The 21,076-nt window shown below is 40.1% G+C and overlaps 1 protein-coding gene across 7 annotated transcripts in view; it reads left to right on the forward strand.

Moving 5' to 3' along the window:
* Positions 1-14,465: 14,465 nt before the first annotated feature.
* ZMIZ1 (zinc finger MIZ-type containing 1) overlaps positions 14,466-21,076 on the forward strand; it is a 293,577-nt gene continuing 286,966 nt past the window's right edge. For all 7 annotated transcript variants that reach the window (XM_019293446.3, XM_010412904.4, XM_010412908.4 and 4 more), the window contains exon 1: positions 14,466-14,613. The gene's annotated coding sequence lies outside the window, so the exon portion shown is untranslated. The remainder of the gene's footprint in view (positions 14,614-21,076) is intronic.

The raw sequence follows: 21,076 nt of genomic DNA on the forward strand, positions 1-21,076 counted from the left end.
CTGATCTACATGTTAAATTTTTATGTTCTCTTCTAGTGGAAGGGAAGGACCTATGAGTTGCAAGAAGAATGCAGTTCCTTTATTCTCACTGACCTAATGTTTGCAGAACCTGGTTAGGAACCCTTGATGACTATAATTACATACAATAACACAGCTGAAGTCCTTTGGAGAAACCCAAGGCAATTTCCAGTGGTGTTTGTGGATGGATTAATTATTTTAATACATTTGGAGTAATGCCTCCTAGCTCTTCCCCCCACCCTGCCACCCTTCGGCATTACTGTAAACAGAAAACTTTCCTTGCAAAGTACTTAATTGGCTGTAATTTGTTGGATAGATAGAAGCTGTCAGGAAATGGACAACAGAGCTCTGTTGGATACAAGTTCTGTGTGGTTTTGATTTATTTAGGCATTTCGGGCTTTCTCCCAGGGTGTTGCTGAAGTTTCAACATTTGAAAATTTGATCAAGGGCTGTCTTGTGTCTGACTTCAAAATAATATTAGTAATAAAAAGGGTGGAGCAAGACCACTGCTCCTAGGGGACTGAAAACAGTTTTAGCAATGTGATCTTTCAGAGAGCTCCTGTGCTTCCTCTCCACACAGCTGGAGTTGCAGGGAGGAGAGGTAACTTACAGGGCCTCAAAACTGATGGATTAATGAACAGCTGTTAACATTTGGGGGGTGGGGAGCTGGCATAAATTAAAAATGCTGTTGACTTTCTATTACTAGGTTATTATTTCCAGTAATTTCCATTGCAAGTTCCCCTTTTTCTTGTTTCTCCATTCCAGAACAAAAACTTAAAATTGCTGATAACTCATTTACTCAATACAGTGATTTTACAGGCTGACATTGGTGCTGTTAGAATGAGTGAAAAGACCTTTATTTTTTTTTTTATTATTCTTTTTATTTCAACTATTGGACCCAACATACTAGAATATGAGCATACACTCAGGGTCACTGTATTCATAATGTGATGACACCTGTTACATCTTAATAAATCAATACATTTCTGTGCTTTTCATCACTGTTTGGGTTCTTTGGCCTATAGTCTTTGAACCTTGGCTTTTGTGGTTGAAGTCTTTAAGAAATGGCCAAATACAAAGCAAAACACGAAAAAAATAACAGCTGTGTGATAATAAAAACGCACTGATGGCAAAAGGAGGGAGGATGCCAGCTTGAAGCAGTGTGTCTTGTCAGCAGTTTGAATACTCTCCTAAATAAGGTCATTTTAAGGTAAAAGTAAAATGTTCTACTAGAACTGGAGGCTGAGGACCTGTGGGAGATTAACAAAAAAATCCAGCAAGTTAAAGCCTAGGTATTAGCAAAATTTGTCTTGTCCATGTTAATGTAGAAACAAAACTTTTGACTTCATTAACCTTAGAATTAGCATATTGCCGTAAAGCAGGTTGGCAATGTCATGTCAGTTTTTGGAAGAAAACATTGTCTGAGTTTAGTAGTCTACAGTCTAATCTCCTATGCGTTATAGTTATCTGCAAGCGTATTTGTTGGAATCCCCCAAGCAAAACTATATCCACATTTGCCAGAATGTTCTTGTGCCATTCAGGCAAGTCTGTACAAGTCCCTACAGCTCCGCTTTTTTGGCAGCGGTTTGGTTGAAGTTCAGGTAATTGCACAGTAAACTCAAAAGGAAACTTGAATGTGTGAACCCGTATGTACCTATAGAAAGAAAGAAAAGCTGGTGTTACCCAAATTTGGCACAGCTCCAGGCATTACCTGTTGCTCATCAACTCTAACCTGTGTGTAGCAGCTCCTTTCCTATCTTCTCATGAGGTTAAACTTGTATCATCAGGGGAATATGTTCACATTTGAGATCAGAAGGCTTCCAGAGATTTCGTTGGCAGAGCTGCTGGCATGAAAAGGCTCGTGGTTGCGTCTAGAGGGCAGCCAGTGTAAATGTGGGTACAGGGATTGAAACTGCTTTGTTTGCATTCTTTTTCCATTGTTGCTGATCTAGACGTTATTTTATTTGGTGATTTGGGAAGATAAAAACTGATGGAAGAATGGGGTCTGTGCAATCAAGGTTCATGAAAGTGCTGAGGATGTTCATGGATGGCTTTGCCAAAGGGGCCAAAGTGTAGACAAGCTGCTGTTGTGAGACAGCAGCAGTCGCACTTGTGGAAGCAAACACAGCCTTCCCAGCACTTGTGAGTGGTGAATAAAGCTAAAGAGCTGGGGAGTAGGGCTGCCTTCCGAGAAATGATTGGCAGGGCTGGAAGATAACTCATTACAGAATCAGCAGAAGACTGGGAAACATTCATTTATGCCAATTCAAATTGCTCTGGTCTCTAGAGACTTGGCAGTGTGATTCACTACTATGAAATATTCAGGTTTTAATCATCATTGCCTAGTGCAAAAAAGTAACTTGGTCATTTCTAAAATGTTGAGCTTTTACTCTGCATAAACAAGTGTGAATTTATATAGCAAATCCATGTAAATAGGTACAAAGTATAGCTATATATTAAACTTATACAAACATGAATGTATCTATAATGTATACACATCTATATTTACTTGTCTGCAATCTTAAAAGGGCTGTGGAAGAAATGATTTGTCTGCTGGGAACAATTGGTGTATGTTTCGGTCAATGAAGGGTAGGGCACAGAACTGAGCATTGGGTATGCTAGCAGATTAGCAGTGGCTCAGCACAGGCCACATATTTTTCACAGTAACTTAAATACATGTCTGAATTGTTCTTAAAGGTTTACTTAACATATAAAAATACAGGTTTTGTTAATGTCAAACCCTGCTGGGTCTGACGGTGAATTTCTGGGAATGCTGGTATTCTTGTTTAAGATTTGCCCAGCTTTTCCTCATTGCCAGACTTCTTGCTGCAGAACAGTCCACAGCTACAAGTCACCCTTTTTCTTCAGCTGTTTTCTAGGAATTCCAAACCCTAGTACTTTCCCTTCTGATTCTGGCTACTCTTACAGCTTGAAGTCATTATGCTTCCTGTTATCCAAGCAAGCTGTCCCCTGATAAACACAGACAAGCCATTCTGTTCTACCAGATCATTTCATTGTCCCATTTCTGCCTTATCGTCGAAGTGTGGCACTCGTGGAAACAGTGTGTTCCCAGGTCCCCTTCCCCCCCCACCTAGTCAACATGGCTTGCCTGCCAATTTATTCTCTTTGAATGTAGGTTTGGTCATTTTCATACAGCTATGCCAAGGATTACTTAGTAATTGCACTGGGATTTGGAGTGACCGTATAATGGAGGGGAAAACAGATTTGTGTACTTTCTGCTTTTTAAAGACAGATGAGCAAGGGCTCACAGGTTTGTTAAAACACAACTCAAATACTGGGCCTTAATAGCTGCCAAAAGCCCTCTGGTCTGCGTGATATGAAGGCTTCTGTTTTAATATGATATCAAAGGGGATAGAAGTGCATGAAACATAGGCTTTAACCGAACAGAAGGGGCATTTGAAAACCTAGCCTAAATCCCTCTTGTGACAGTTTTTTGTTTGGGTGGTTTTTGTTTGTTTTGTTTTCTGAAGGACCCCAAAGGTGCTGGTTTTTTTTCAGAAGTTCTTATTAAAGTTTTGACACTCAGCTTTCCTCGTGCATACTGTCACAGTTATGTAACTAGTATTTCTTAAAAATTCCTCCTGAAATATATAAATAATAGGAAAAAACAAAATTCCTGATGTTATTAATGCAGAAATTGTGTGTGAAGATGGCCTGTGTTTTGCTCTAAAATGTATTGCTCTTATTCCCTGGTCCCCTGTGCTCATTTTAAAGTCTTTTCTGCACGGCTGAAGTGCAACGTAATAAATAAATGATATTAGACCCAAGTTGTAAGTATGTATTTTTCTTCTCAGAATTTCAGTGAAAAGGTGAGCTTTTGTATTTTGGCATTTGGAAAGAAGCATGGGGTATATTTTAAACCCCAGGTAAAAATCGTGTTTCAAAATTGCAGTGGCTGAGGTGTCTGTGTTCGACCATAAGGCCTCAGAGCCCTGCTTGCTACAGCAGGAAGGATTCAGATTCTGTCTGATTTTTCTTACAAGGCTTTAGCTTGCTGATTAGTATTGATTGCTGAAGGAATTGGCCACTTGACTAGATGCTGAATCAAATAATCCGCTCAGTTCTTGCCTTGCAAATCCATTGTCGTGGAACAAGTTGCTGAGAAGCTTTGCATACGTGCCACAGTGTGATGGGAAATTGTCTCACAGCCCGACTGGTAAAAATTGCGCCTTTTCTCTACTTCTTAACATCCTATTGACAAGTGATATTTGTGCATAAATTTTAGGGTAATAGTTTGTAGTTATATCTAATAGAATAACCAAAAAAGGCCAGAAGTAGCTTTTCGATACATCTAAGTGATTTAGACACAGCGAGATTGAGCCTTCTAAATCACATAGGTAGTGTTGAAAAATTTCCCCATCTCTTTCTATCTAAACATTCTCTACTGACTCAGCTCTTGACATGCAGCATAAACAGAGGACCTGTAGCTAATGCAGATTTAAATTCTGTGTTCTAAACTGGTCTCCAAGATGTTGGTGACAAATCCATCAACTGTCCCTGTCCTACCAGCTCAAGACCTTTGCAGTAGTGTGGGATGCTGCATGACAAGTACATGGGGATGCTGGCTGGGGTAGCAGGGAGAAGGTGGTACCATCGAAAATAGCCAGGGATTTTGTGTGCAAGTTTCAGGGAAATGCAATGGTTCTGGTCTGTGTTAATTGAAATTCTTAGAAATATCAGCTGCAGTTTATATTCTAAGACATTACTGCTGACACATAAAAGTAAGGATTGACCAAATGGGAGATGCAGGATCAGCCACGTAGACCTTGTTTTTGCTAACTGGCTTCTGCAAAGCCCAGGGAAGTCAAGTGATTCCTACCACGGTGCTGTTTGCAGACTTGGAGACTCTGGCTGAAAGACGGTTGGTTACCTCTTGGTCATTTTGGGGTCTGACTGCTCTGTCAGTTACCTCTTTCCTCAATCCTGAATGCCCTCTCTTGACTACTGCACTTTTGTTATTGTTCACAGAAGAAGCTCAGCTGAAGCCTTCTTGCAGGAATTCTAGTTCTGCATTTCACATTAGCTATAACTGCAATTATTATGAAAATACTTACTTTAGTTGGTAACTTCAGATAACCAGTTAGTAAATACTTCTTGCTCAACTTGTTCCTTTTCTATTTGAAAGTATTTCAGATTATTTGATGAGAGGAGGAAATAATTCATGTGGCAAATACAAGCTATGGAAAAGCCTCTGATCGTGGAGCACGAGGAATATATAGTATTAAGTCATTAATTGTATCGTACTGTATCAGGCATTCATATACTGCAGCTGTACTTTTGTTTTAGGAATATCAGACTTGTCAGTAATAATAGTTTCATTCAGGAGATTATCCTTGTGAAGAGTCCTTTGGAGACAGTTGTTTTGCCACTCTGCTTTGGTTGCTGATTAAATTCCTGAGGCTGAATTTCTTGTAATGAGAAATTAGCTCTTGGATGAATTTCCAGAGGAAAAGTTTTGACTAAGAGCTCTTTGTGACCATCTGAGCTTCAGGACAAGAAAGTGTGCTAGAGGTAGAAAATACAGCCTAATATGTATGCACACCCAGATCATGGTTCACTGATTTTTTTTTTTTTTTTCCCCTCCTCTGGGAGACTAATACTCAGTCTCATCTGTTGACCACTGATAGCAGAAGTCTGCGACAAAGAAAAGAAACATCAGAACTTGTGAACAGAAAAAGAGAATTCATTTTATTAAGATGCAAAGAAAATACCAGAAGTAGTTTAAATGTAGGTTATTATTACAAAATAATGGAAGCATTAATATAATAAATACCTGAAAACGTGTGTAGTGTACAAAATAATAATGATGTTCATGTCTTTGGACAGGAGATATGAAAAAGTTTCAACTAACAGAGGAATGTCTTCCATATCTGCAGTCTCCAAACCTTTGGGTTCATTATCTGAACCCTTGGGGTCATTAGCAAATCTTTTGAAAATGATTGAAATTACTTCCTAGCAAGGGTGGCAAGTTAGTACCCACCACTAATGCTCTGTTATCTTCTTCATGCCCTCTATGTTCTGGTTCAGGGAGTAGATGACCAAGCACCTGAAGCAGAACTGGTTGTCTTTTGGTGATTTTGCAAGCCTAGAGCTAATACATTTGGTTTAAACAGCTCCTCTGTCCTGCATATGCAAAGCATTGAAATCATGGTGCCGCTGCACAGGTCTTTACTAGTAGCGATATTGTTGCCAAATGATCTCTGCATATTGATAGTGAATTTTCTCTGTTATGCGTGTAACTTTCCCTGGGGTGGTGTGAAACTAGATCACCAAAATGATTTATGAAATGGAAACCTGTTTGAAGGCTCATATTAGTGGTAGTTTGACAGTTGTTTGGCTTTGTTATTTTAAATGACTTTTATCATGGAATCAGTTTACAAAAACAAAGAGGGGTGGGTGGTGACTATGCACAGAGATTGCTGTATCAAACCCAGCTATCCAATACAGAAAGGCCCTGTCTCTGAAACTATCGGAAGTTAAATAGTTCAACCTTGACTGTGGATCTGTGATGGTTCAGTTAAACATGCAATTCTGTACTAAAGACACATCTCTCTTCTCTGATCATGTATTCCTTACAAACAGTGAGGAGATTTTGAAAGGCTTTAGCTATTAGTTCAGAGTTGCTTTTCATTAGACTTAACTGCAGTTGTCATGAGACTTCTCTTTGGGGATTTGACTTTATTTTGTAGCCTTTGCTTGTGTTGTTGTATACAAGCCTTGCATTGCTTATGAAGGGGAAATGCTAAGGACTTGTGTGCTCCCACTGCATCTCTTAGCTAGAAATCCAGGTTGTGGCTTCAAAATAAAAATTCCAGATACTTCATTGGAAGGCTAATGTGCTTTACAGGCCAGACAAAATTTAATAGCACTTGTAGCTGCTTGAAATGAACATTCTCAGTGGGGTGTAGAGAAGAGATGGGAACTTGAGTGGTCTAAAAAAAAAAAAAACAAAACATAAAGATTACATACTTAAAAAGAAAAAGGTTTGGCAAGAAGGATGCGTTACAAGCAGTGAATACTTTTGCGCACACACAAACACCCACCCAAACCAGACCCTTTTCCTTGTCTCATCTCACAGGCTGTGGCAGTGGGGAGGGGGTGTCAGCCCTGGCAAAGCTGAATGCTCAGTCTATGCTTCCTTCAGCTGCAGCAGCGGCTTCATGCAGGCAGCTGTAGAGCTGGCCCAAGCACCTCCTGTCAATGATTTCCATTTTCCTTATCTTGGCAGGTAGCACAGTGGTGCACTGCTTATGGCCTGAAGGATAGGCAGGTGTCCTCTCTCTGAGCTTGATACTGGTTCCTGGACCAGTGTGAAAGCTGCTAGTGGTTGTGTGCTGCATTAATAATAAGGGCTATTACTCTTACAGTTCTTTGTATAGATAAGGATTAATATTATATTGAAATTTATTGTGAATTACTTAGTTTGTTGATATATGATTAAATCAATTCAGTGGTGAAATAGCTTTCATATTATTACTTTAAATAATGTGTACCTTCCCTGGGACTCAGTGTAATGAGATGTGTGTCTTAATTGACTTTTTTTTTTAACATGATGTAGATTTGCACTAATGATGGTTGGAAATAAATATTTTTGTATTTTATAACATAGTTGCCTGTAAACAATCAGGCTAGAAAATGTTTTCCAGTGACTGCAGCTTTTCCTGGCTGCTTTTGTATCAACATTTGGCATTATCTGGTTGCTCGACTCAGTGCATTCTTGAATCATTTTCAGGAAAAAATACTAACCTCCGTAGGACTTAGATTTTAGTTACAGACAATGATTCTTTTTGTACTTTTTCTTAATCTCTAACATCCCTTTTTTTTCTGTGTAGACAGAAATGGTTTTTTGAAGGAATTGAAGCCATCGTTGGGAGTGGAACACTTGGATTGTGACGAGTTTTTCATGCTAGTAGTTTCTAAGTGGGCTCTGGGTGTGGGCACACATTTCTCAAGCAGTCCTCGGCACTGTGTTTAGCTTTTGGATGTGTCTGCACTTTGCTTCAGAGCTATGATTACAGCTCATTTAAACAGACACAAGGTAGTTTAAAACAAATTAATTTGGGTTCTAGTAGCAGGGCTGCTGCAGGGCTAAGGTTTCACTGTCTGAATATCTAGCCAGAGCTGCTGGTGTTTGTGTTTTGCGTTGATATTTTTATGGCTATGGCTCACCTACAGTTGCTTCTGTAGAGGTACATCAGATCAGACCTTGCATGCTGCAAATCATACTGACTTGTTGCCATGGATTGTGTTCTCTCTTTATTGTGTTTTAAAGTAGTGAATTTTGATAAATTGCCAGGGATGAAAGTTAAGAGAGCAGCTTTGTAAGACAGGTCTTCAGTCTATGCATAAAATGGACAACAAATGGAATGGTAGCCAGCCTATTGCAGCCAGGCAAGGTGCCACCAATTGGCATCTATCTCCAGATTCCCCATATTGACATGAGTCATTCAGCCCTGCTGAAAGCATCAGGTCTAGTCATAACTTGCCCCAGTAAAGGTTCATAATAGCTGCGAGAGACTATCCCAGTCTCCGTCACTTTTCTGAGCTCAGGCTGTCAGTGTGACAAGTTGGGGTTTTCTGCACATTATCGGTTTTACTGGCTCACGAGCTGGTGAGCAGCTTGGGGTGAAATCTTCATCTTGCTCAAGTTGCTGGATACTTTTCTATTCAGCTCATTGCTTCTTGTTTTCCCCATATGCCATTGAATTAACATGTATTTCAAATAGGGATCAAATTTGTAAACACTGTTGGGCTGCCTGTAACTGCTGCCAGGTGTTGGAGGTGATCGATGACGTTGTTACTGGCCCTTACAGGAGAAGTGGATGGGCTTTGGTGCCTCAGATTGCTGCTCCCTCATACTGCTACCTGTTTACTGCAAAAGACAGAATCCTCCTTTCAACTGTTCTGCTTCATGTTTTAGCCTCTCTCCTGCTGCCAAGAATATTTTTACTCTGCATCAAGAGAAAATGAATTCATGCCTTCAGGATTTGTACTCTTTGCTCTGTGCTATATGATAGCAACCCAGTGAGATGTGCAAGTGGAAGCTGCATTAATGATTGATAAAAGCTGAGAGCTGTTTAAATTTTTTCCTGTTTAATGACTATCAATAATTTAATGCATTTACTGTATGTTTTTAAGAAATAACACCCATATTACAGGCTTGGGTTTAATAGGCTAAATGATTCAAGCTTCAAAAAAATACGTATTTCCAACATGAAGTGTATCTTCTTTTTAATTAAGAGTAAGTTAGAAAAATATGAAATCAGGCTTGTAAGATAGAGGTAGTTGCTGCAAAAAAATGCTTCTGCGTGCCCCCTCACCACTCCCTTATCCTTTGGGCTGTTGTCAAGTCAGCACATAGCCCACTGACAGCAGCACACAGGCTACCACCTGGCAGCAGGGAGCAGCAGTGGCTGCCACCCCAGCAGGGAACCCCGGCAGGATGTTGCTTTCCCAGACATGACCATGCACCTGACTTTCCTGTCCCTTATGTCCTAGGTCCTGAGCCCCACTCCATCTGTCATTTTAGCTGGTTTATCAGCATCCTGTCACCTAAATCGCTCAGGGAAAGTTGAGGGGCGAGGCTTTTAGAGAAAGATACTGCTTCCTTCTAAATCTAGCTTGAAAGGGAGAAATAAATGTTTGACAAAATTATTCCCATCCTGGAATTTGGAAGGGACCAGATTTTTCAAATGATGAGCATCTCTCATGGTGCTTCAGTGCACTGGGTTTGGTCCTCAAGGCTTTGCATATAAAATATGGGATACAAATCTTACTTGTGCTAGGTATGTACCTTTTCAGGTGATTAAGAGAAAATGTAATCTTTTTTTCATTCTTGGTGGGGTCATTGGAGTTAGACTGGTAGGTAAATGTCATGCAGAGGTTGGTATGCTTTAATAGGTGTGTTAACTAAATGCATCCATGTGAATAGTGCTTCTGAAAGCTCAGATTTTTCACATGGACAAATGTCATATTGGCAAGAGGTTCTTTTCTGGATCTGAGGAAAGCAGGTGGGAAAATACAGATAGCTGTAAAGCCATAGGAAACAATTGTGTGAACACCCCTATACAAAGATAGAGAAATACAATGCATTTGGCATTTGAATTAAAGGTTGTCCAAATTAATAAAAATTAAACTGCTTGTTAAGGAAATATATTTCATGTAAGTAAAATCTAGTCTTTTATTTAGACATCTGTTGGTGGTGGATCCCATGAGTTCATTAAGGCAAATGAAAGGAAATTTTATTTAGGAGATCTGTGTTTTCACTGACTCTTACCATGTTTTTCTGCTTTGTCTGTGCTTCTGCAAAAATATTTTGGTTACTTTTTCTTGGCTTTTTGTAATAGATACTTGAGAAGAGCTTTGAGAAGAGCTTCCTGTCTTTGTGCAGATACAGTTGTGGGAAAATAGTATTTTATGTTTGAAGAAGCTTGTTTCTTCACAAATGTCTCCAGTACAGGTGTTTGTGGTGGAAGGCTTACCCTGTTGTGTGTATGAGACATGTGCACACACACATATGCATGGACAACTGGGATATGCTTTTAATTCATACTAAAATAAATGAGAATTTGCTAATTTCTAGCTTGTTCTCTTTATGTTACTGTAGGTAAACATTATATTGTGTTAGATGAAATGAAATGTGCAAGTTCTATTTCATACTGATGCTGTGCCAGCTGTAGATACTAGAAAATAGCTTGGAGAAAGCACTTGACGTAGAAGCAGAAGAGGTTCCTGGCTTCAAAACCCAAAGTTGAGAGTTTTTGTTCAGTTTCATCATGCTATTTAAGAGTAGGTATTTCAATCTTTTTTCTTAGCTTGCTTGTTTGTTTTTTTGCAATGAGAAATGGAGACTGCTACTTCCCTCAATAGATATTAAGGAAATAGTTGTTTTATTACCTCCCCTAGATCAAAAGGCTGAAAATCAACAGGAAAAAAAGAGAAAAGAACTTTTTTACTGTGATATAAACTTGACCTATTATTGTTAGTGCACACTGAATGTACATATAATTCACCTGAAGAAAAGTAGCTGTTAGTTAAACATAGATTGAAGACCCTTGAGAACACTTTTTGGTTTTCTCTGTAAATTTTAAGAGGTGGCGATGATGATCCCCACCTTGTTTTAAACCCTGAGTTGCTTCATGTTATGGACAAGGTTTGGGGAGGGTTCTGTTGCACACAGCAGTGCTCCGATCTAATTCTTCAGTGTAATGAAATTAATAGCCATCACAGAGCTAGAAAATGCAGTAAAACAGAAAATCACCCAGGTTGGTTGTGTATAATGGGGGTTTCTGTTGACACAGGAGTTCCTCTAAGAGCTGATGGGGGCTCCATGTAGGGGTCAGACACGATAAGGTCAGCAAGCTCTTTGCCAGTCATGCAGTGCAGACTGGGAGTGAGAGGCATTACTCTCCCAAAATTTTATTTTCCGAATGTAAAAAGTCTCTGGATCACTTAAGACCTAGATCCTGGCAAATGTCCTGCAGGATCTTTACATTTTTCTATAGGAAGTGGACTACATTTGGGTAATGCCTGGAAAAAACACTACCTTCGTTGTGCAGCAGGAAGAATAAATCTTGCATCGTCATTCAGAAAAGATTAGTAAAAATCGCATTCCAGTATCCTTGCTACATGTTTAAATCTCCAGCTCAGGTACTGTCTAGAATGCGTGAGATTTAATGAGAACCCAGACCTAGCTGGAATAATTGAGGATCATTTTTATTAAGCTTGATATAGGAAAGCAACTCTGCTAAATTCATTGCAGAAGTTGACTCACACACCATCTTGAGGGTGTTTGACTCAACATATGCCTAGTCATTTATCTAATGTTGATGTCAACGATTTGTTGGGTTTTGATACAGTGTTTCCCAGTTTTCTGTTTGTTTCCTTCCTGTAGTGGCTGTGTACCCAAAACATTTTGACATTTTTTTCATACGAATTATCTCTGGCCCTGCCAGAAATTTAGTCAAGTCTTTTGGTATCGTAAGTCATTTTGCAAGGTTTCTCCACTTAGAATTTGACTTTTGGGTAATGTGTTATTTCACTTCATTTTTTTTTTTTTTTCCTTGCCTGAGGATTTGAGAACAGAGCAATCTCACCTTCTTTGGAGCAAGTGATGTTGAGTCAAACCTATGTCTCTAAATGGTACTTAAGGCAGATTTCTGTCTCCCTGAGAATGTTGTTTAAAAACTTCATTTTTTTGCACTCAGACTTCTTTCCTGCCACCTCTTGATTTTATGTTTGATTTTAAAATATGCTTTCTTCAAATCTTCCATGTCTACTTTAAATTATTTCTCCTACTAGTAATAGGATGGAAATGCAACATTTTTAAGCACATGAAATGTAACCAGTGCTTTAATTCTTTACCAGAGATCTGGGGCGGGGCATTCTTAGCAGGGAGAAAAATGTTGTCAAAAGCATCCTTTTGATAATGAAAAAGAAAAGCAAATGATTAATTTGATTTAGGGATATAAAACAAGTGTATGTTTGAGGGGGTGATACAATTTCTTTTTTTTTTCTTGAATTTTGCAACCTGATCTGTGCTGAGCTGCTCAGTAAGTATTGATTTGCACATAGCCTCGGGATGTACACGTGTCAGGAGCAATTCACTAAGGGTCATTTCTTCTCCCGTCCCCACAGTGAGGGCTGTAGCACTGTTTCCCGTTTCTTTTTTTTTTTTTTTTTTTTTTAAAAAAACCCACAACGGTTTGAGTTCTCCAGGCTTTGGCTTAAGTTGGTTTGCATCAATTAGTACAAGAGGGTGAAAGCCAACAGAAAGCAGAAATGCAACGGAGGGGTGTAAGACGTTGAGAAAGTGAAATTAAACACTGTGGGAAGGTTTGCCTTTAGGCAGAAGGTTGAGGAGTCAGGTTTTTGAGTAGTTACATTTTTGTGTCAGGATCCATTCTTTCGCATTGTCACATTATTGCTGTGCCTGTTTACGGGTGCACATAACAAGGCAGAAGAGGTTTTGAATCCCTGAGCTTGTTCTTTCTCTCCTTAGTGCACATTTTCTGTGTGTTGTCTTCTGTGATCTTTATTTAGTTTTTCATTGTTTATTTACACTGCCACTGTTACTTCATGAATTCTTTAAATCATTGCCTATCTAGAGGGGAATCTGGACAGAATTACTCTTGCAGCTTTAAGTCTTGCTGACAGGAGGAGAGAAAAGGAGAGCTTTTGTCCCCTAGAGAAATGTAGGAACTGTGGCCATTTAGAATTGGACAGACGTGGTGGCTTTGAGGGAGATGCTGTGATAGAAGTGCTGCCTTTTATGTTGTTTCCTATCTTTTGAGGGCCTTTATTTAAAATCTCTTCCGGGAGACTAGGATCTGTATGCTCTTAGCAGATGGGTTAATTGTTGTTTTCAGGGATGGCAAAAGTTTGTGTGGAAATGTAAGGTAGCATAGACTTTTTTCCGTATTTTGAGAACTTGTGTTCAGATTTTCCATGGGACAGAAAAGGGTAGAGTTTTTCTGTATACATATAAGCCAACAAAGTGTGATGGAGAACAGACTGGACGTATTTCCCTTTGCTCATTCCCCATGGAAAACTTTGATTGCCATTTCCTCAAAGATGTTAATGTCTTGCATGCACCCTTTAAAATAATTTTCCAATTGATTTTCCTGCCTTTCATCAGAGGCAGGTACTGGAGGTAGGGAGGGGCCCATTAAAGAAACTCACAGACACACAGATTTAAAGTCATGTTAGGGGCAGGGCAGGGAGAGATGGTCTGAGGTGAGGAATTGTGGTTTTATGGGAGTGAAGCTGGATTTCTAAGTGGTATCTTTAGTCAAAAGGGTTTTTAGGTCCCTTTCTCTTCATTCAGATTTAAAAAACCCCCACACAAATACTTTTTCTTGCTGTTACTGAAAGATTTGATACAGCTGGAATAGATTGTCTTAAGAAAAAGAGAAGTTGTCTTAAAAAGAAATAGAACTTGTGATTAGTGGCAAATACCTCATAATTGTAGGTACAGTCCTCTCAGGGAAGAGTACATAAGCACTTCAATGTCAGTATATACCTGTATGTTCAGTATGCATGTTGGAATTTGCCTTTTGACAACTATTTTGATAGTAAATGTGGCTCATTTGAATTTTTACAGAAGTGGGTGTGAGCTTGGCTGAAGCATGTTGCTCAACAGAATAAGTGCTCGAGAATATTTTTGAATCGGACTCTAACCCATTCTAGTATAAGACTTCATCCCATTCTGACAGGAATCTCTCTTTGCTTTTCTTAGTAGTGGTTAACTTGACATTAATATTCCCTATTTTGATAAGGTGATAATGGAGAAAATACAGGAGACCCTCAGTTGGTATTTTGGAACTGCAGAAGTAGTGGCACAGTAGCTCTGCCAAGCAACAGTTGTAATCGGTAGCCTCTTTGAAAATCGTAAGAGCTAATGCTTATTTCCTTTTTTCTTTTTTTTTTCTCCTCCCCTCAGGAAATACTGTTGTGCTGAGGAAGAAAACAGCTCCCTCCTCCCCTTTTTTTTTTTTCCCCCTCCCCTCCTTTCTTTTTCTTGCCTGATTCAGAAGCTCCAGGAATGTGCTAATTGGCGGCGGCCTCTTCAGAAAGGTAAGGGATAATTGTTTTCTGCTTTTCAAGGTGTCTTGCCTGCTCTGCTCCTTCTGGAAAGGAAGGTGATGGCAGAAGAAGTTGTCTACATGGAGTTTAGCCAAGCTTCTGGTTCATGTGGATTGCCCTTCTAATACTGGAATGCAAACAGAAGCTTTGTGCACTCCTTGCTCTACTGCTAAGTGTAGGATACTGTTCCTTGAGGAAAAACTAGTAGACGAGATATATTTTAAATGCTTGCAGAGGCAAAAAAGTGAAACGGTTGTATTGCAGACTGATTAACTAAATCTTTGCCTGAGTATCAGCTTAGATGGAAAGCTAGTGAGTTAGGTCTGGAGAATACAAGTTGAAGAATCATATCTCAAAGTGCTTTTTTTATTATTATACATGTACATCTAATCAGGCAAATATAGATTGGTTTGGTTAGTTTTTTAAACCTGATGTCTTCTCTGGAGTTTGTCATGGTTTTCTGGCTGGTTGTATCACTGACAGGGTATGACAGGAACTATCTGGAATACCAACTCTAGTTCTGAATGGTGAGCTCTTGTGAAGAGTTGGAAACACATGGCAAGTCTTTAACTCTCTGAACTTTTTTTTCCAGTTTTGGACAGAAGTGCAAAATGTGGTGGGTGAGAGGAATTTAATTTTTTAGTTATCTGGTGATGGGATCCACTTGTCATCCATGTCCGTCTTTTCTCTGCATGACATTCGGTTTATGTGTCAAGGATATATAAAGTACAAAAAATTAGTGCTGATTCATAGAGCATCCTGAGCTGCATGAGTAGACTCAAGTTTGTTGCTAGACAAATTGCATATGTATTTTAATATCAAAGATTTGTATTTGCTTAGGAGCTGCAGTGCTTTGAGATGTCATTTCCTCTTCCATCTTTGTGATATATGCTAATGCTCCTTGTAGTGGAGGCAGTATCTTCTGTCTAGACCTCAGCCATTCTGGTTCAGAGCTGACATCCTACTTAACCCAGCACTGAGAAGGGGTTTATGCTAACTTGCTAGGTTCTGAATTGGAGAGGCCAGTGCCTGATACAAGTTTTCCTGCCAGACTGCTCGGTGGTGCTAACAATTGTGAAGGGTTTTGAAAGACAGTGCGATGCAATAATGTCTTAAATTGCACCAGCAAGATTTGTCAGAGTTCATTTGTCAGACCCCTCACACTGACTAAGTACACTAACTTATCAAGGATAAGCTCCAGACAGGTAATGTGCCTTGGGATGTTCTTTTTCTCATTCTCCATCTCATTCTTGCCAGTGCAGAGGCAAGCTAAGTCTTTATTGAACAGTCACTACCAGCTGTCTGGCTACTTTCTGCAATAAAGCTAATGATCTAATGGGCAAATGTTTCTTGGAGACCTTCAGCTGAAGCAGAGACAAGGAGAAACATACAGACCAGCTAAAGGGTTCTCAAGGAGTTTGCAATTTCCCCAGGGCTCCTTCTATGTAATTACCTGTCTCTCTCTTTGTCTCCTATCTTTTAATGCAGGAGGAGTGTCAGCCTCAAGGCCGCTAATCTTTGTTACTATGGAAAGGCTGGTTACACTCCTCTTCATGCACTTCAAAAATGGCAATCGCTGGTCCCCAGCTGGTTCCCTGAATCTAACTTAGAAATGGATGATAGCTTTCCTCCTGGGTGCCAGACTAAAGAATGCTGCTGCCTGTGCTGTTGCAGGCAGGCATTGCCTCCACCACTGATGCTGTGGCACGCTGAGAGGAGCCTGCAGGAGCTGCCTTGTGGCCTCTGAACCTGTTTTCTCCCAAACAAGTGAAGGCTCTAAAACTCCTTTGAAACATGAAATTTTGGAGCACACTGAGACGTGGGAGGCTTGGCTGAGCTGCACATGTGGAGGAAAGATTCTATAAGGATTCATAGCTCCAGCCGAGTTTTTGTACTGCTGCTGAATGCCTTCAAACTCCCTGGGCTGGGGCCGAGGGAGGCACAAGCTTTAAAGCTGTTTTGTAGGATTGTGGGCATTGCTTCTTGTTATTGTCTCCCTCCTAGCATATATCATATGCAGTGATGTGCTGTGGAGACAAGTGCCACTGCTCAGTTCGTAGGGTCAGCTGAGAGGCTGTGCCCAGCCCGCTGCTATTTCTCTGTGGCTGGATACATCTGTTTGTCCCTCTTGCACAGCACTGGAAATTTGGAGGGGAATCCCTGCCTGCTGCTCCCCTCCTCCTTTTCCTGCCCATGCTTCCTGAGTTGCAACATGTCAGACGGGTCGTTCCTTTAAAGCCACGGCTTGGGAACGGCTCCAGCACAAATGCCTTGTCTCTGTGTGCTCCTTTTGATTCTAGCAAGGAGAAGGAAACTGTCCCATGTTGGACAGGGTCCCTTTTCAGCTGCTGCAGGCTTGCATGCCCAGGAAGTGTATGTTGCTAAACCCCTTTATGGTACCTTTGTAAAACATGCTTTAACTGTCTGCAAATGTACGGTATTTAAGCGGCAAAGTCTGTATTATCAAATGCAATCATGCAGACTGTAATCCTCAGGGTGAAAAGCTTTGGGGGGAGAGGCTGGATGTGACAGTGAAATTTGAGAACCAAAGCAAGAGGAAATTCTTGCCCATGTGTTGGACTAGAGCAGGCTCAGTAGAGGTGGAGGATGGGGAACATATACTCCCTCCCAGTTTGGAAGTGTTGAAGGGCTGGTCAGAAAGGAGAGGGAGAGGCAGGGCAGGGACAAGGCAACAAAAGATCAGGCTGTCCAGTGGACCGAAGTTTGCTGTGGGTTTTTTTTTTTGCCTTTAATGCTGTACTTTTCTCTTCCTGTTCCTCTTAACTAAGTTTGGGCAAAGATAATTTTCAATTCTTTTGTTTGTTAAAAGAGCAACCCTACCTCCCTTCAGATTTTTTCAGAAGTTATGTTTTGTGTCAGTGCATCTAGAATGACTATTTTGTACTGATTGGGTTTTTTTTAAGAACTTTTATTTCCCTCATCATTTCCCCGTTTTCCTCTCTTATTTGTATCAACCTGAGCTATCTCCAAAGGAAAGGTGATACTGCTGCTAGCTAACATTTCAGGTGGGTGACACCGTACATTAAACAGCGTGGCTGTAATAACTTAGCTGTCAGTTGGAAGTTTGCCCTAATTGTTTGTATTTTTCTTTTCATGTATAAATCAAGCTCTTTACATTCACAGCTCTTGAGCATTTGTAGAGTGTTTCAACAAGGTGTTTGTTTCAGGTGTTGGATTTTTTTCTTCCTCAAATCCTTTGAGATCTTTGGGGTTAGGATTTCTCATTCAATAACTGTATTCAGTAAAATGAAATGCCTGTCAAAGCTATATTGCACCTTAGGAGAGGATGACAGGTTCTTCCAGAGTTCTCAGTTTGCAAAGCCTTAACCATCTCCCACTTTAAATCAGGACTTTGCCACTGCTTAAGGTCTTTAAGTACTTCATTAACTTTATGTTAACAATGAGCCTGCCTTCTCTTGCTTTTTAGTAAAACCTTTGATTTTTTTCAGAGTTTCATTTCATGAATGTTACAGATATTAGTTCTTTATTCTGATACGGAGAAGACTTAAATCTCATAAACTTTATTTATGAGAAGGAAAAATAACTTCCATCCCAGCAGTGCATTTTTCAGGTAACTTTTATGTTTAGAATCTGTTTACCATGTAGATTTCAGAAAGCTAAATGCTTGTTTTGTACCTCCAGAAAGAATAGTTTTAAACATCTTTGGTGGTTTTAAGTGTACAGAAAATGGAGAGTTCAGAGCTGAAATTAACTTGTTTGTAAATCACTTTTTTCATAGACAAGATCTAAAAAACATTAAACAGAATGAAAATTTAGCATATCTAGGCACAGTAAGATAGGTTAAAGTCATAGTAAGAACCATGATTTTGAATTTTCTACTATTTCCAGTTATCTGAGTCAGCTCTTTTCTGAGGGCAAATTTTACAGGTCCACAGATATAAGTGAGTGAGTCGAGTTTTAGGGAGATGAGGTGCAAACACTGCAAGGGCTTGTCTTGGGCCATCTGTATGTGTATGGAGGGCTAGAAGGTACTGTCCTGTGGTGTGTGCCCCCTGCCCCGTAGTGTGGCTATTTGTTGTCCCTCATTAAAACCCTCCAGTTCTTAGTGTTAGCAGAGTAAATCTGGGTTGCTTGGCTTTCCTCTAGTTTCAGCAGTTATGGTCTGCCTGCCTCAGTTGTCCATAGTGCAGTGGAGTTTTGGGTATTCCTCATAATGATTGTGTTTCAGGTGTATGGACCTACTTCTGAATACAGAACTGAGTTTACTTCTTTAGGAATAAGTCCTATATGGAGTAGCATGCTCCCTTGTGCTGGAGCGCCCTTGCCTTCCCTCTTCCACCACCCTGATGAACTGCAGTTGGGTCATTGGTTGACTCCCCTTTTCATCCCTACCCAGGGATTGAGGGGATGCTTCTGGAGGCCAGATGCCTGCTCGCCATCACCCCTGGTGTGTAAGTAATTGCCTTGAGCATTTAGGTGGCTCCCTGTGCTCTCTGGAGCTTTGGAGGGTTCCTAGGAGGAACTCTCTGGCTTGAGTGGCTTGCAGTGACTGCTCCAGAGCTCTGGCACTACCAACTGCCAGTCTGCAGGAAGGAATTTCTGAAACAGACTGTTGTGCTAATCCATAGTGAATGGCTGAGAGGAACAAAGGGTAATGCACAGGTGTTAGTGTCGGTGGCAGGTTTTGATATTTTACTTTTGTTTATATTATCTGTTAGTCCTTCCAAAAGAAAACTGCAAGGCCCAAGTCAGCTATAAAGTCTTCATTGAAATTAGCAATGAAAAAAAGATGTGGTTTGTGGCCTTATTTCCTTAAAAGTGATAACTGTCCTCTTCTGCTAGGGAATGACCCATCTGGGTGCGTATTGCCCCATCCTTCAGGTACACAAAGATGCCTATGAATTCTTTCTAAGCTGCAACAGTTTGACCATACATAAAAAAATTAATAATGAACCCAAACCACCCGAACTTTTTATTCCTAAACCAAGTATTTTAAAGTATGAATCCAAAATCATGAGTTGATATTTCAAAATCACGTTTTTCAGTTTTGTTTGACTCTTCTACTGTGTTTGGCATACACATGGTTTTATGGGATGCTGCCTGGGGTGTTGTGAGGACTGGGTACTACTTGCAGCCCAGACTGTGGTAGCAGAAATCATTCATCCTGTCTCATCCCTTTTGGGCTTAGCCCACGGAAAGACTCCTGTTCAGTCATTAGAGAGCTGCACTAATGTGCCAGCTGCAGGACAAAAGATACTTACTTCATCTTGGAAGCCTTGCCATGAAGAAATTTGGTCTAGAAAATTCTGCACAGATTTGAACTGGCCAGGTAAACTTATACTAGGGAGTGCTTTGTAAAATGTGTCCTGAAACGTTTTTATCTGCTGCTGATGGCCTTAAAAGCCAGATGAAGTGCATCAGTGACTCATGGTCACTTACTGCCCTGCTGTGTGATGTAAACCAGATCTTGCTTTGGTGCCTTCTCGCACATATCCTTGTCTGGCTGGATGGTGAATTTCAAGCTTGTGCTTATAGTCTGCAGTCATGCCCTAAGCAAGCTTTTCTCTTGAAAGAGATCTCTTAAATTGCTTGTAGCATAAATACAAAGCTTCTGGTCACTTCCTTACTATTCTACCTATAATTTACCTTGATTAAACAGGAAATTAGAGCTAAATGTTAGAATGACCCAGAAAGTTTTATTTCCCCTTCTCCCCACCTTCTTTCCTTCCATTCCTCCCTCAAAATATGGATTTGTTGCAGTTTTAGGTCTAATGATCTTCCAGTCTTCTTGTGGGCATTGTTGCAAAAGAGTGGAAGCTTAACATTTTAAAGAAGGAAAAGGGAAGGTGTGTAGGTTTGGGTTTTGTTTGTTTATTTTTTAAAGTTTACCAAATGCATTAGGCTATTTGTGACAGCCATCATAAAATCAATTGATAGAGAAGAAGATTAGATATATGAAGCAAAGCACTGTTTTCCAGCAAAATGAGCAGCTAGGATATATTTCAATCTTCAGTTGCTTGGCTAAATAATGGCAACATACGTTTTTTGCTGCTAGAAATTGAGATTTTGGCGGTCATATGCAACTGTGAAATCTGTAGGCATATACTGTAGCAGAAGCTGTCTTTATGCATATACAGCACATGGTATTTGGCTTGTGAGAAAGTTCTTTGCTCTCTAGGAAAGTCAGGTTTTTGATGGAACTGACTGCTGTTTGTGCTTCATAGTTAAAATTACTTTATTCTGGAAGAACAAATAAGTTGTATGTATTAAAGGTACTGTTGTTTTGCCCCTGTTCCCAGCAACGCAGTGTTTTCCTGGCTCACTCTTCTTTCCAAGCTGTTTCTTTCCAAGCTTGTGATCATAATTACAGTGAGAAGTAGATTACATACCTCTGTATGTTCCAGCAGGAAAACTGAGCCTTGGAAGAATTTTGGACTGTGGAACATTTCCTTACTCACCTCTGTCTTAAAAA

This window comes from Corvus cornix, chromosome 6 (genome assembly GCF_000738735.6).
Source record: "Corvus cornix cornix isolate S_Up_H32 chromosome 6, ASM73873v5, whole genome shotgun sequence".
NCBI classification, from domain to species: domain Eukaryota; kingdom Metazoa; phylum Chordata; class Aves; order Passeriformes; family Corvidae; genus Corvus; species Corvus cornix.